Source organism: Dermacentor albipictus, chromosome 1, assembly GCF_038994185.2.
Source record: "Dermacentor albipictus isolate Rhodes 1998 colony chromosome 1, USDA_Dalb.pri_finalv2, whole genome shotgun sequence".
Classification (NCBI taxonomy): Eukaryota; Metazoa; Arthropoda; class Arachnida; order Ixodida; family Ixodidae; genus Dermacentor; species Dermacentor albipictus.
Window position 1 is genome coordinate 171398016 of NC_091821.1, and position 12854 is coordinate 171410869.

General features: G+C 48.7%; 1 protein-coding gene across 5 annotated transcripts in view; it reads left to right on the forward strand.

The window, feature by feature from the left end:
* The window catches only part of Ctr1A (Copper transporter 1A), a 58744-nt gene that overhangs the window by 17863 nt on the left and 28027 nt on the right, over positions 1-12854 (forward strand). For 2 of the 5 annotated variants that reach the window (XM_070529235.1, XM_065436771.1), the window contains exon 1: positions 9953-10145. The exons of 1 other annotated variant lie outside the window; for it this stretch is intronic. The gene's annotated coding sequence lies outside the window, so the exon portion shown is untranslated. Of the gene's footprint in view, positions 1-9952; positions 10146-10440; positions 10462-12854 lie in introns of those variants that run through there. 2 more of the 5 variants (XM_065436767.1, XM_065436768.1) reach the window with 2 other exon arrangements.

Consider the following 12854-nt stretch of genomic DNA (forward strand, 5'->3'; position numbering starts at 1 on the left):
GGTCGTCGAGGGCCGAGCTGGACAGCAGTGCCTCCCATTGCTCCCGCGTGGTGTTCGTGTCTGGGTGTTCTATGTTGTGTAGTGCGCACTACCACGTAATGTGGTATAGGGTTGGTGTGGCCCCACACCATGGGCATTCGTCCCTGTAGGCTGTGGGGTGTATCCTATGTAATATGTGTAAGTTCGTGTAAGTGCCTGTCTGGAGCCTACGCCAGACAGCGGCATCTTCTGTGTTTAGATTTCGATGAGGTGGTGGATATAGCAAACGACGCCCTCTGTGGTAGTTCACGATTGCTGAATACTCGAGGTCGACAGGGTCCAGGTCTTCCGCAGCCGGCGTGTTGAGTGCTCGGTTATGTACGAATCCTATGAGCTGCTCTGTCGGCATGCAGGTTGCCCGTGATGCCTGTGTGGCCCGGTATCCAGATGATGGTTTGGATGGTGAAGTCCTCAGGGTCCTCCTTGAGTATTCCGGCTAGTACTTGTGCAGCAGGTATTCCAATTCTTCCCTGTAGGAAGTTGCGGCAGGCCTGCTGGGAATCCATGAGGATCGTCCGTGGTTGGTTTGCGTGTAGGCCCTCGCGGATGGCTAACGCGATGTCCAGCTCCTCGGCTTCCGTAATCGTGCAGGGGCGGGTCGATGCAGCGGAGGTTACGTGGCCTCGGTAGTCGCATGCCACTGCAACTGCGCCCTTCTTGTTCGCGCCATACATGGCAGCGTCCGTAAAACGGGACGTGGTATTGAATCTGAACGCTTTCTCCATGTACTGGGCCCTTGCTCTCCTCCTGCCGGAGTGTAGGTTAGGGTCCATGTTGCGCGGTATCGGGGCAACGTGAAACCTGTCCTGGACGTGACGAGGTATGGAACAGGTTTCTTGGGTTCGTGTTGTTATTTCTGGGAACCCCAAGGTTTGTAGGACCTGCCGGCCCGTGCGAGTCCGCGCAAGTCTCTGTTGTTGCGAGACGTAATGGGCTTCTGCCAGTTCGCTGAGGGTGTTGTGCAACCCTAGCGCCAATAATTTTTCAGTCGATGTGCTCATCGGCAGGCGGAGAGCGGTCTTCAAAGCCATCCTTAAAAGTGTGTCGGCCTGCTGTTGAGACGCGGCTATTGAGTTCTCACCGGAATGTTGAGAGGCACAGGGCATTGAGCAGAACGACAGCGTCGACTGGGACCGTCTTCCATAACAGTGGGCCGGCACAGCCTCAAGTATGGTCGTGGCGCCCTGCTCGCCAGTCGATCGTTGGGCACAAGATGGGACGAATTTTTGTCACACGGGAAAGCAGTCGCTGCGCACCCTGGACGCTCGTTTGAGCGCCTGCACATGTTTTCAGGGGCGAAATAAATCATATTTTTACCCATGGAAGATGGCCCCAAACGCGACGAATCGCCATCGGAAGGGCGGCTTGGTTGCCTTCGTACGTTTGCAGGGTGAAAGTTTCCTCGTTTCCCTGAAACCGCCCCGAAATGCGACCAGTCCTCCTTGAGGTGGTCGTCGCGGGTTGATCATAATGCCGACGCCTTCGTTCGCTCGCCTGTCTGCTGCTTGCTTATAAGCTGTGAGCCGCGTGGTGGTTCGGTGCTTTACCTGACTGACATAACACAGACTTGACTGCTTCACTCACTTGAATTCCTCCATTCAACCTCGGCGTGTGCTTTCCTCGCCGACTATGTGCGCATATTCCAAAACCCCCGCAGCAGACGCAACCAAAGCGACGTGAGGGCCTATTTGCCATCATCCCATTCCTCTAAATTTTTTTATGGCTAGGTTTCAAAATTGTCACGTGACGCTCCCCCCTAGTATTTTCCTTCCTCCGTGCTCCCGTGTGTCCCCTCCGGCAGCTCGGCGGCAGTTCGCAAGGGGAGACTAGAGTTACTGTATATGCTACCAGTAGCATATACAGTAACTCTAGGGGAGACCGGTGCGGCGCGCCGGTCAGGTTTCCGCACATGTATCTCGACTACAGCTGCGCTCTAAAATGCGCAGTTTTCGCCTGAAAGGCGAATTCAGCATTGCTAGCGACAGCAAGGTCTGGCGTGGTGCTCGAGGTTCTCGGACTGTCATTGAACTCGGCGACGCCTGTTCTCTCCACCAAATAAATCTTTTCTTCTTCATCTTCTCAATTCTTCTGCGATTCCGCTTCATTCTTAAAATCGGCATTCTCTGCACCATAGCGACGAGCATAATTCACGTAAACCACTTCAAGGGCAAATGACTCAACAGTCTTTCCACAGGAATCTCAAAGCATTGCTCAATAGAATTAAGGCAACGCTTGAGTTCAATCAACCCATATAGAACAGGCTGGATTTAGGCATATATATTCAGCATTGTGTCGCTCAGTATCACCATCTTCTCTATATGTGGTAAAAGTTTATAAACAAGGATAAGGTGCTTCAGAAAGGCTGGCCAACGTTTGTGTAGGAGGACCTATCTTTGTCAATGGCTTTCATAGGTTACGAAAATGCGTTCGATTTTGAAACAGTTTTGGACTATAGATGACTCATCCCACATGCAAGCCGATATGTTCATTCAATAGGAAATTGCAAAGGGATATCGTCTTCAAAGCATTTTAAGTGAATATACTCGTTCATGAGCTGCCACGATAGCAAGTTTTGCTTCACAGGTTTTCGCTGTTTCGCTCACTACTGCTGTTTATCAATTCGTGAAAAGCAGCAAAGGGAAGAAATTAAGGCGCTTTAGCGAGCATCAGTATTCTAGCGGTGATTGTTGCGGTATCTCAAGGTCTCAAATTTAGCCTAGCCGAAGAGAGAGAGAGAGGGCATTTATTTGTAATGAGATGGGGTGACTTCCTCGTAGGGTGGAGCCCTCCACTCTGCGTGCCCGCCGGATCAGCCATCGCTGCTCTTGCGTGTTTAAGCTGGTCAGCGCAGTCTCCCAGGAGGAAGGCGAAGGTGAAGGAATAGGGGAGTAACCCGGAGGGTGTGGGCACTCCTATGTGCAATGATATACTGTGGGCTTTGCTCCACAGTAGGGACAGTGTGAGGGATATTGTGTGGGATGGAAGAGGAGATGATAAAAGAGGTAGGGAAATTATTAGTTTGAAGCTGTCGCCACGCGAGGGCGTCTTCTCGGTTAAAGGAATTATGTAGTGGTGGGGGGAGTGTCTCCTGCTACCTTTGTAATGTTGTAGAGCTTCAGTGTAGTTCAGTGGTTCTATCGGTGCGGCGTCTGGGTTGCACAGCTCTTCCAATGGCGCCCGGTTAGCGAGCTCTCGGGCTACCGCACTATATATAGCGTGTTCATTACCATGGAGAGAGGTATGTCCATGGTGTCCAGACGATACGCACCCTTTGTAACGCTGTGGGGTCTAATTATGTAAGGATGCGGTGTGTGTAGGGGGTCACCCTCCCTTGTGCCAAAGTCCTGCAGGTGTCTGTGAATCAGTGACCACTGTGATGGGTCCATCCGGTGCCGGTATGGTTGAAGCGTGTTCGATGGCTAGGGCGATAGCAGCCTCTTCCGCCGTGCCACTGTCCGCAGTGTTGAGCGTGGCCGAAGCCCTCAGAATGTCTGTACTATCTATTACTAGACATAGGGCACGCCTCTGTGTGCAGCGGCCCAACGTCGGTGTATATAGGACCGGTGTGTTCGATGTGTCATCGCCAATAAGTCGAGCCAGGGCTTGTGCTCTTGCCTTTCTTCGGCCTTTATGACGGTCAGGGTGCATGTTCCGGGGAATCGGGGCCACGTGAATATTGTTGCGAATGCTAAACGCAAGAAGTGTGCGGTCTTCCTGTTGTGGTTTTCTTGTTGTTTGGTATCCTAGCCGGGATAGAATGATGCACCCTTGCATTGTTCGTTGGAGACGTTGCAATTGGCTGTTAAGATGACACTCGACAAGTTCGTGGATGGTGTTGTGCACTCCAAGTCGTAGTCGGAGCTGCATGGACGCATGTTGAGGTAGTCCCAACGCTGCCTTCAGTACTGCACGGAGGAGGGTACGTGTCCACCTGGTGCATCGTGGGTCTGAGTCGTCAGGTTATGATAGGGGAGGTGGTAGGTTAATCTGCTAATTTTGAGGGCTTGCACGATCCGGAGTACATCTTTTTCTTGGAGTCCTTGTCGGCGGTTTGTAATTCGCTCTATCACGTGCGTTACTTGGGTGATTTGTTCGCGGAGTATGTGTAGGGTATGTGTGGCCTTCCCGTTATGTTGTATGTGAAGGCCTAGTACACGTAGTCTGTCTACCCTTGGAATAACGTTGCCATTGAGATGCAATGTGATGACTGGTGGAATATCGGCCTTATTGCGTTTTTTGAATACCAGCAGAAGCTCCGACTTCTCAGCTGCGCAGGTGAGTCCTCCTGCTGCTGCATACTGTTGTACTATATTTACTGCTTCCTGTAGTGCGTCTTGAATTGCGCCGTCCGACCTTGTGGTCACCCAGATTGTTACATCATCGGCGTACAGGGCGTGCTGCACGATCGGAAATTTGTCGAGGAGCGGTGGTAGCTTTGCCATCGCCACGTTGAACAGGGTGGGGGAGAGAACCAAACTCTGGGGAGTCCCTCCGCCCGAAAGTTTTATGATATCTGACCGAATATCACCTAGGCCGATGGTGGCTGTGCGGTCAGAAAGAAAGGCTCGGACATAATCATAGATGCGTTTTCCGCATCGGGAGGATGCAAGATTGTTTAGAATGAGGTCGTGTGAGACATTGTCGAAGGCCCCCTTGAGGTCCAACGCCAGAATGGCTCTTGTTTGAGCTTCACTCGGACCATCCACAACATCCTCCTTAAGTTTTAGGAGTATGTCCTGCGCAGACAGACCTGGTCGATAGCCGAATAAGGTAATGGGGAAGAATTGGTTCGCTTCGACGTGAGGCTGGAGACACGTTAGAACTACGTGCTCGAAGAGTTTGCCGATACACGAAGTCAGGGCAATGGGTTTGAGATTTTGAAGCGACAATGGTTTCCCGGGTTTCGGAATAAGGTAATATCGGTGTGTCACCATTCCTGTGGAAGCGTTCCGTTTTTCCAATTGTCGTTGTAGTGTGCAGTGAGTTGCCGTACGGCCTGATCGTCGAGGTTGCGTAGTAGTGCATAGTGAATGCTGTCTGCTCCGGGCGCCGTGTTACGTCTTATGCCGTGTAGGGCTGCCCTTACTTCTGCCTCTGCAATATCGCCGTCGAATTGGGTTTCTTCCTCGTGTGGATAGTCTTTGTACTCCGGTCGGTGACCTGTATCAATGTATCTCTGTTACAGTGTTTGGAGGAGAGCGTCATCATCCATTTGTTCTTTGTGGATGATAGTGCGGATGGTGTTGGTTGTGTGCGTTTTGAGTATTGCTCTGAGGAGGGACCACGTTTTGGAAGTACTTTGTGTGCCATTAAGGCGGTCGCAGAGGTTGTGCCAATTGTTATTAGTGAGGCTGGTGGCGTATTCTTCAGCTACTGCTGTGATCCGGGCGATTCTTTGTTTCAGCCTACGGTTGTGCCGCTACCTCTTCCATCGTTTGGTTAGGCCTCTTCGAGCTTTCCAGAGATGGAGCAGATGTCTGTCCACATCCGGTGTCTCCGTTGTTGCAGTAAGTTGCTTAGTGGCCGCTTTAAAATCTGCTTGTAGCTCTTGTGTCCACTCGTGTAGAGATGGCGCGTCGTGTTGTTGAAGTTTGGTTCTGTTGCGCCGGAAAGCGTCCCAGTTCGTTATTTTAATTGCACGTTCTCGGGAAGTATATATGGCCACCAGTTGGACTTCTGTGGCTAGAATGCTGTGGTCACGTACTGCCCAGATTCTCCATAGGTTGTTCCTGGAGCAATAAGTGAGTCAACCCCTTGACCATTGTTTGGCCAGGGCAGGATATCCCTGCTTACGCTGTTACCCATTCTGGTTGGCGTGCCAGGTTCAGGTTGAAGGGACCCGGCCTCTCATATCGACTCGTCTTATATATATATATACTTATGTGCGCAAATATGTACGCTTTACAACGTTTTGACCTTATTATATATCAGCGATTCGCTGTTTCTACCACATTTGAAACCGACGACGAGTGGCGGCCGTGCATGTCGATGTAAACAATTTATGCAGCGCGCTCTTGTAAACTGGTAATCACGCAGACGCGGAAAGCTGCGCTATAATGTTTCTTGAAGCGAACATGCGAAATGTATAGAAAATTAAGATGCACAAGTAATGAAGAAGTAAGATGCACGTGCAGAAATTAGCTGCAACAAATTCCACGGCTGCCGCGTCGGCATTCAGACAGAAGTCGCGGCAGCTTGTGACCATGCCTTTATCGACCGCTCTGTTAGCACGATTGAGCGCGCTCAGGGCTTTTCACCCAGTATAGTCAGTGAGTGCTACATAGCTTCCAGAAACGACATTGTGCCCTGTAGAAGCCACAATAATTCATCGCGATCCAAGAAACGCGAAACCGATGCACACTCAACACTGGCACGCGCATACAAATAATCAGTCCTTCCAAGACATTTCCAACAGCGTGCGGATGAATTATTGTGGCCATATAGCCAAAGTAACATGTATGAAACCAACTAACCCAAAAGTCTGTGCGGCAGAGGGCAGCACAGGGAAATGAAAAAAGGTGGATTGGCGTGGGCACGAGATAATTATTTGCAAGAAAAAAATTACAAGTGCCAATGTCATAAAACAGAGAGTAGCGAATAACAGGGCTGACTAACAACTCATTCTTCCAGGTATAGCAATATATTGCCACATGCATTCACTGTTCATGACGCACTTCACTTCCCTTTTATTTTTGGCGCGTTACCATTGGCATTTAGTTAGCCCCATATATTTTCTCTAACACAGCAAATGACTGCTTGTATTTTAGCTCTTCCAACACTGCAGCTAATACATCCTCGTGCTTATACCACGGGCTTGTACGCAAGGCTGATTGAAATGACCGATTTTCTTTCTTTCCTTTTTTTTGGTAGTTTCGGGGTAACGAAGTTGTGCTGGCAGGCTGATTTCAATATCTGCTGATGTAAGATATTTATTTTGAGCTTACCGACAAAAAAAATTATTCTGGGGCTTTACGTGCGAAAACCACAACCTGATTATGAGGCACGCTGTAGACCTTCCGGATTATTTTGATCACCTGGGGTTTTTTAATGTGTACCCAATGCACGGTGCACGGGCTTTGTTGCATTTTGCCCCATCGGAATGCGGCCACCGCAGCCGAGATTCGATCCCGTGACCTCGTGAGTGAGTGAGTGAGTGAGTGAGTGAGTGAGTGAGTGAGTGAGTGAGTGAGTGAGTGAGTGAGTGAGTGAGTGAGTGAGTGAGTGAGTGAGTGAGTGAGTGAGTGAGTGAGTGAGTGAGTGAGTGAGTGAGTGAGTGAGTGAGTGAGTGAGTGAGTCCGGCGAGGTCCGGTGAGTGGTCCGGCGAGGACGCGAACTCGTCGCGCACCCGGCTAGCTCCCATGTCGGGACCGGCAGGTCTAGCCCACCGGCCCGATCGCGGGCACGCCGGACGGCCAGGATTTGCTTTTCTAGAGCGGGGCTACGCAGAAGCGAGTCCCACTCCTCCTTGATGAACTTGGGGTATGTCGACCCGCACTGCCAGAGCATGTGAGGTAGAGTGGAAGTCTGGCCGCAGGACGGGCAGGCATCGTCGCGATACACGTCGGGGTAAGCCTCGTGGAGAGCGGACAGACACGGATATGTGCTGGTCTGTAGAAGCCTAAGCGAAACGGCTTGCGCCCTGTTCAGCTTGGGGTGAGGGGAGGGGGGAATCCTTCTGGACATGTAGAAATATTTAATAATCTCGTTGTGAGTAGCGGGAGTGTCCCTGTGACCGTAGAGAGGAGTCAGTGTTCCTTATAGAGGAAGCGCGATCGGTGAGGTCACGCGCAGCCTCGTGAGCAGACTCATTGAGGTTCGGGGAACACCCTCGACCGATCCTACGTGAGCGGGAAACCAGTGAATTGAATGGTTTGTGAGAGCATGTGGACTCGAGCCGCTAAGAAGACGAACAGCTTCCTTGGCGATGAAACCCTTCTGAAAAGCCCTAACTGCCGTTTTCGAATCACTATAGATTTCGGACCCACGACCGTCAAGCAGGGCGAGGGCGATAGCGACTTGCTCGGCGACTCCGGGGTCTGAAGTGCGAATCGAGGCGCTATTGGAAATTTTTGCGCTCGAGTCGACCACAACGACGGCAAAGGTATTCCCGTCATTGTACTCCGCGGCGTCGACGAAGCTTGCTCTAATGTCGTGTTTCTTGATCTGTTTGAGGATGGCTGCTGCTCTGGCCTTTCGTCTGCCCTCGTTGTGGACGGGATGGACGTTTCGGGGCACAGGGGCCACTACGAACTGGTCTCGAATGCACCTAGGTATCGGGGTACTGACCATCGGGAATTCCGCAGGGTGGTGACCAAGCTCTTCGAGGATGCGTTTACCTGCCGCTGTGGTGGTCAGGCGACTGAGTTGCGCGCGTTCTTGGGCTTCGGCAATCTCCTCGGCGGTGTTATGTACCCCCAGCTTCAAGAGATCCTCGGTATGGGTCCTGATGGGTAGCTCAAGAGCCCTCTTGACTACTTTGTGGATGAGAACGTTGAGCTTGTCTCGCTCCGCTCTGAGCCAGTTGTGCATAGAAATCGTGTACGTGAGGTGGCAGCGCATCCAGGCCACTAAGCAACCACGGCGGGTAGCTTATCATATATAGGCAGTTTTGCATGGCTGTGTTGTGTGGAACCTTGCGAGCTGACATGCTTATGCATAAATGTAGCAGCAGGTTAGCATGATGGGCACGCTTGTACCGCACACAGACAACGACAAGACGTCATGCATAATTACACGGAAAGATTAGGAGTTTACAGGCTACGCCAAATTCTGCACGAAGGTTTAATCTCTATGCCCTCGCTTCGGGAAATGGGAACATTGTGCTATCATATGTTCGTGTGCTCTAACAAATCACCAAATGACTAGTCCCTTCCATACCCGTAACAGCTACGCCAGTAGTGCTTTCGAAATAACACCCAAATACCTCGAAGGGATCCCAGCACATATGGGAGAAGTAACCACGAATGCCCCTCCTAACCTCAACGAGAAGACCCACCGAGCCGCGCGAAAACTAACCCACCGCGGCACAACATAGTGAAGGCCCAACACCCCGCAACCCCCGGGGAAGGGGGAAGGATTGCGGCGGAGGCGAGGACGACAAAGAAGCGATAAAAGATGACGGAGACAGACTGGTCACGTACCACGACATACTGACACACTACACGAAACAAAAAGAAGCATACCCACAACCCCACAAACAACTCGACAGGTCTCAAGAAACAGATTGGAGAAGGTTGCAAACCAGAACGTTCCGAAACCCAGTACACTTAAGCAGTAAATTCAATACAATACCCAGACGCGAGCTGCAAGCTCTGCAAGCACGAACATGTAGGCATGGCACACATCTTATGGAAATACGCAGAGATCAGATCAATATATGTAGAGGACAACATAGAACCGGACCTTCTCGAGGAGCGATGGCTAAGCGCTCTGACTAGCTCGGAACTACACGACCAACTTTGGGCTATCCAGCGGGCCCGGGCAGCGGTGGAAAGGCTATGCCTCACCGCACATAATGCCCGGGTGCCCTGAGCCCGGGCTGGCAACCTCGCAGGTCCTTTTCCCATTAACGTTTTTTCCGTCCGTCCGAAAAGCGAAACGTGAGCATTTCGAATTAGGCGCCAGTCAAAACGCACCACTACCGTCATTCTACACCCTGCTACACCACTCAAGCACGCAGCGCTTCTATACCACGAGTGCTAGATTTTCTTTCCTCCATGCACGAATTTATCCGCCAAAGCTGCTTCCGAGCGCTATGCATGTGTTTAGATTAAAGTACACTACTATATTCTAGTACATTCTAGTTTGGATCACGTTTCGCGCTATAGTATGCGGTGTCGTAGCTGTCGCAAACTACTTTTGCGCCATCTGCAGTCAGATTGAAGAACGATTGAGTTTGTGATACTATTTTAATGACCTTGGCCGTCTAAAGATGTCGCTGTTGTTGGACACGTATAATTGTCTGTGAGCGCTGTAAATGTGTATGATACCGTATTGTGCTTAGTGTTGCTTATTGCGCTTCCTCGTGTTTACTTTGGCTGCACTTTTCGCTCGCTACGTAAGTTGTTTCAAGCCAGGCACTGCTAATCTACAGAAAGTGCATTAAGGTGAGTCCTTCGGCGACCTTTGGTTTCGTGCCCCGTTTTGTATTTCCCTGTTTGCGCACACACATGCCGTCATAAGTGCATCAACTGTGAGTAACTGAGTTGTTACTCAGTTACTTCCGCAGTATCTTTTACAAATGTACAGGTGCGCCTATTGTTTTGTGCAATGCTGCCTTTCCAAAAAGCCGCTGTATTTCAGATTGGATCTTAAACGGGAATTATATTAAAAAAGAAAAGACTCAACAGGTCCGATTGTCATCCCCATTTGCGTGTGCGGGCTGACCGGCGTAACGGGCAACGGGCTCAACATTCGATCAATGTACGTTCATGTGAAACTGTGAACGCTAAAGGATAGAAAGTTGGGCGAGTTGGTACGGTAACATGATCTTGCAGCATGAAGTGACACAGACAGATGCTGTCTCGTCCTGTCTGCTTCTAGTCTCCGTCTGTGTCACTTCGCGCTACTATTCAAGATCATGAAGCTCTGAACGTGTGCTCCATGGATAATTAAGCTTCGATATATTTCTGTGGCCAGCAGTAGGCGTTAGGATGATAAATTCCTTTAATTACAATTCTGACCAACTTGTGACCTTCGTGGCGCTTATATCATTGTATGTGCGTTGTGGGGAAATCGGTTGTTGACATGGCAGAAAAAGAAAAAAAATGGTTGCAGGTGCGCATATCGGGAGGGGCGGCTTTAGTTTGTTCGACCAAGTTTGTCAAACCAAATACTCTCCAACTCTTCTGGCGACGCGTACTAACGTTCTGTAGGAAACGTTCTCAAATTAGATTCTCTCGGACGTATGTCGCTAGTCAATTTACGTTTTCATCCGGTACCGAGAATTCCGTTTTTTTCATTTGTATTGAATTGCCGTTACAAGCTTGAGACATGAAATGGCTGCAATACGAATAGATACTTGACCCCAACCTAATTCAGCGCGCGAGCTTTTACAAATTTGTCCCGCGCCGAAACTTAGGCGGTTGTTCACTAGTTGAGTAGTTTGCATTGCCACTTTTTAAATAAAACTAGTTGCAACTCCAAGTTGTGAAAGTTGCAACTTGCATACCGGTGTCGCAATGTCAGCTAACAACATCACCTTGTTTATTTATGCACATTACGTTTTGTTAATTGTTCCTTTGACTTGTTCATTTTACTGTAAACAAGACGCACACCAGATGAGCCAAATAAGTACTTTTCCTTGCAGGCCCCATGTGTAATAGAGCTCTGAAGAGTTGTAATCAATGCAACACATTTGCACATATCATGAAAGTCCTATTTCCTCTTTTGATGGGTAAAGCCCAGTACGTGTCATACTTCAAAAGTGATGTTGCATTTTTTGTGCAATCCTTGTTATTTCTGCCCTTGTGCAAATGGCTGGACAGATTTCGCTGAATTAAAGGAAAAAAAGTTTTCCCCAAGCTGTTTAACGAATGCAGTAGATGGGCTTTCAACACGTTGATTTCACAATATCACAATTTTCAGCTGGAACACTTCAAAAAGGAGTGCTATATACATCCAAATATAGCAGCTGAAGTTAGTTGCATGTGGAACATGCAGAAGTTTCTGCATTCATGCAAAAAGTAAAAAGTTCGGTTGCAGGTTTTTTGCTTTGAACTGATCATTTCCAGCATTAACCTAATGTAATACTTTTTATCTGACTATATATCTTTAAGTTAAAATGTAGTTTGCTCATATTCAACAATTGTTCTAGATATGATTGAACATGCAATCGTTTTGTCGGTGAAAATAGTATAAACTAAAGCATGTATTAATAATAAATTCAGGTGTTTGCAAAATGAATAAGATATATATTACTCCGACTCTGACGTTATGGCCCCTTCAAACACAGCAAAATCAACAGTGATACAGAAAGCTTGAGCAGCAAGATCCATGTCACATTCCTTGCATACTGATGCGGGTGAAAAACAAGAACACCCATGTATTGCGCATTAGGTGCATGTTAAAGAACCCTAGGTGGTCCAAATTAAACCTGAATCCCCTACTACAGTGTGCCTCATAATCGTATCATGGTTTTGGCATGTAAAACTCTAGAACTTAACTTAATTTTAGTCCTTGCAGCTGTGACTTCATTACATTTACTTGTTTTTTTGTTTTGTTTTGTTCTGTCTGTCCTGAACTTGAAACAGGTAAACAATTGGTTTCAATGGATGGGGTGGAATAATTGGTGAAAAGCAAGCCATTTGATGTTGTCTATACCAGTGTCAAACGTTGATTCATGCCACAATGGGATGAATAATTCGGTAGGCAGTGGAAAGCAGAGCTAAAACCCTATCGTGTATGTAGTATCTTCTTCCAGGCACCCAGCCCTGAAAGCAGCGATTGAATGTCTAATTATTTGTATGCTACTTTAAGGCTGCATATTGTAAATTACACAAAGGCATAATGTTACACTAATATGCATTTGTGGTTCTCTAATGGTTATCCTGTGCCTGACACTATAAGTGCAGTATGGAAGCAAGGTGACAAGAATTAGTGTAATGATAAACCAGATGTAAGTGTTGGCACTCCAGACATGAGAGACAGAGTAGAAAACAGCACTACACTGAATTTCAGCTCAACAGTAGTAAAGAATACAGAAAGCATTACACAAAATGCTGCCAGGATACTTCACAGTCTACTTAACCTCCTTGCTACCAGTGTCCACAGTTCTGGGCCGGTATTTTGTAGCGATGCCATTTCCGATTCTATGC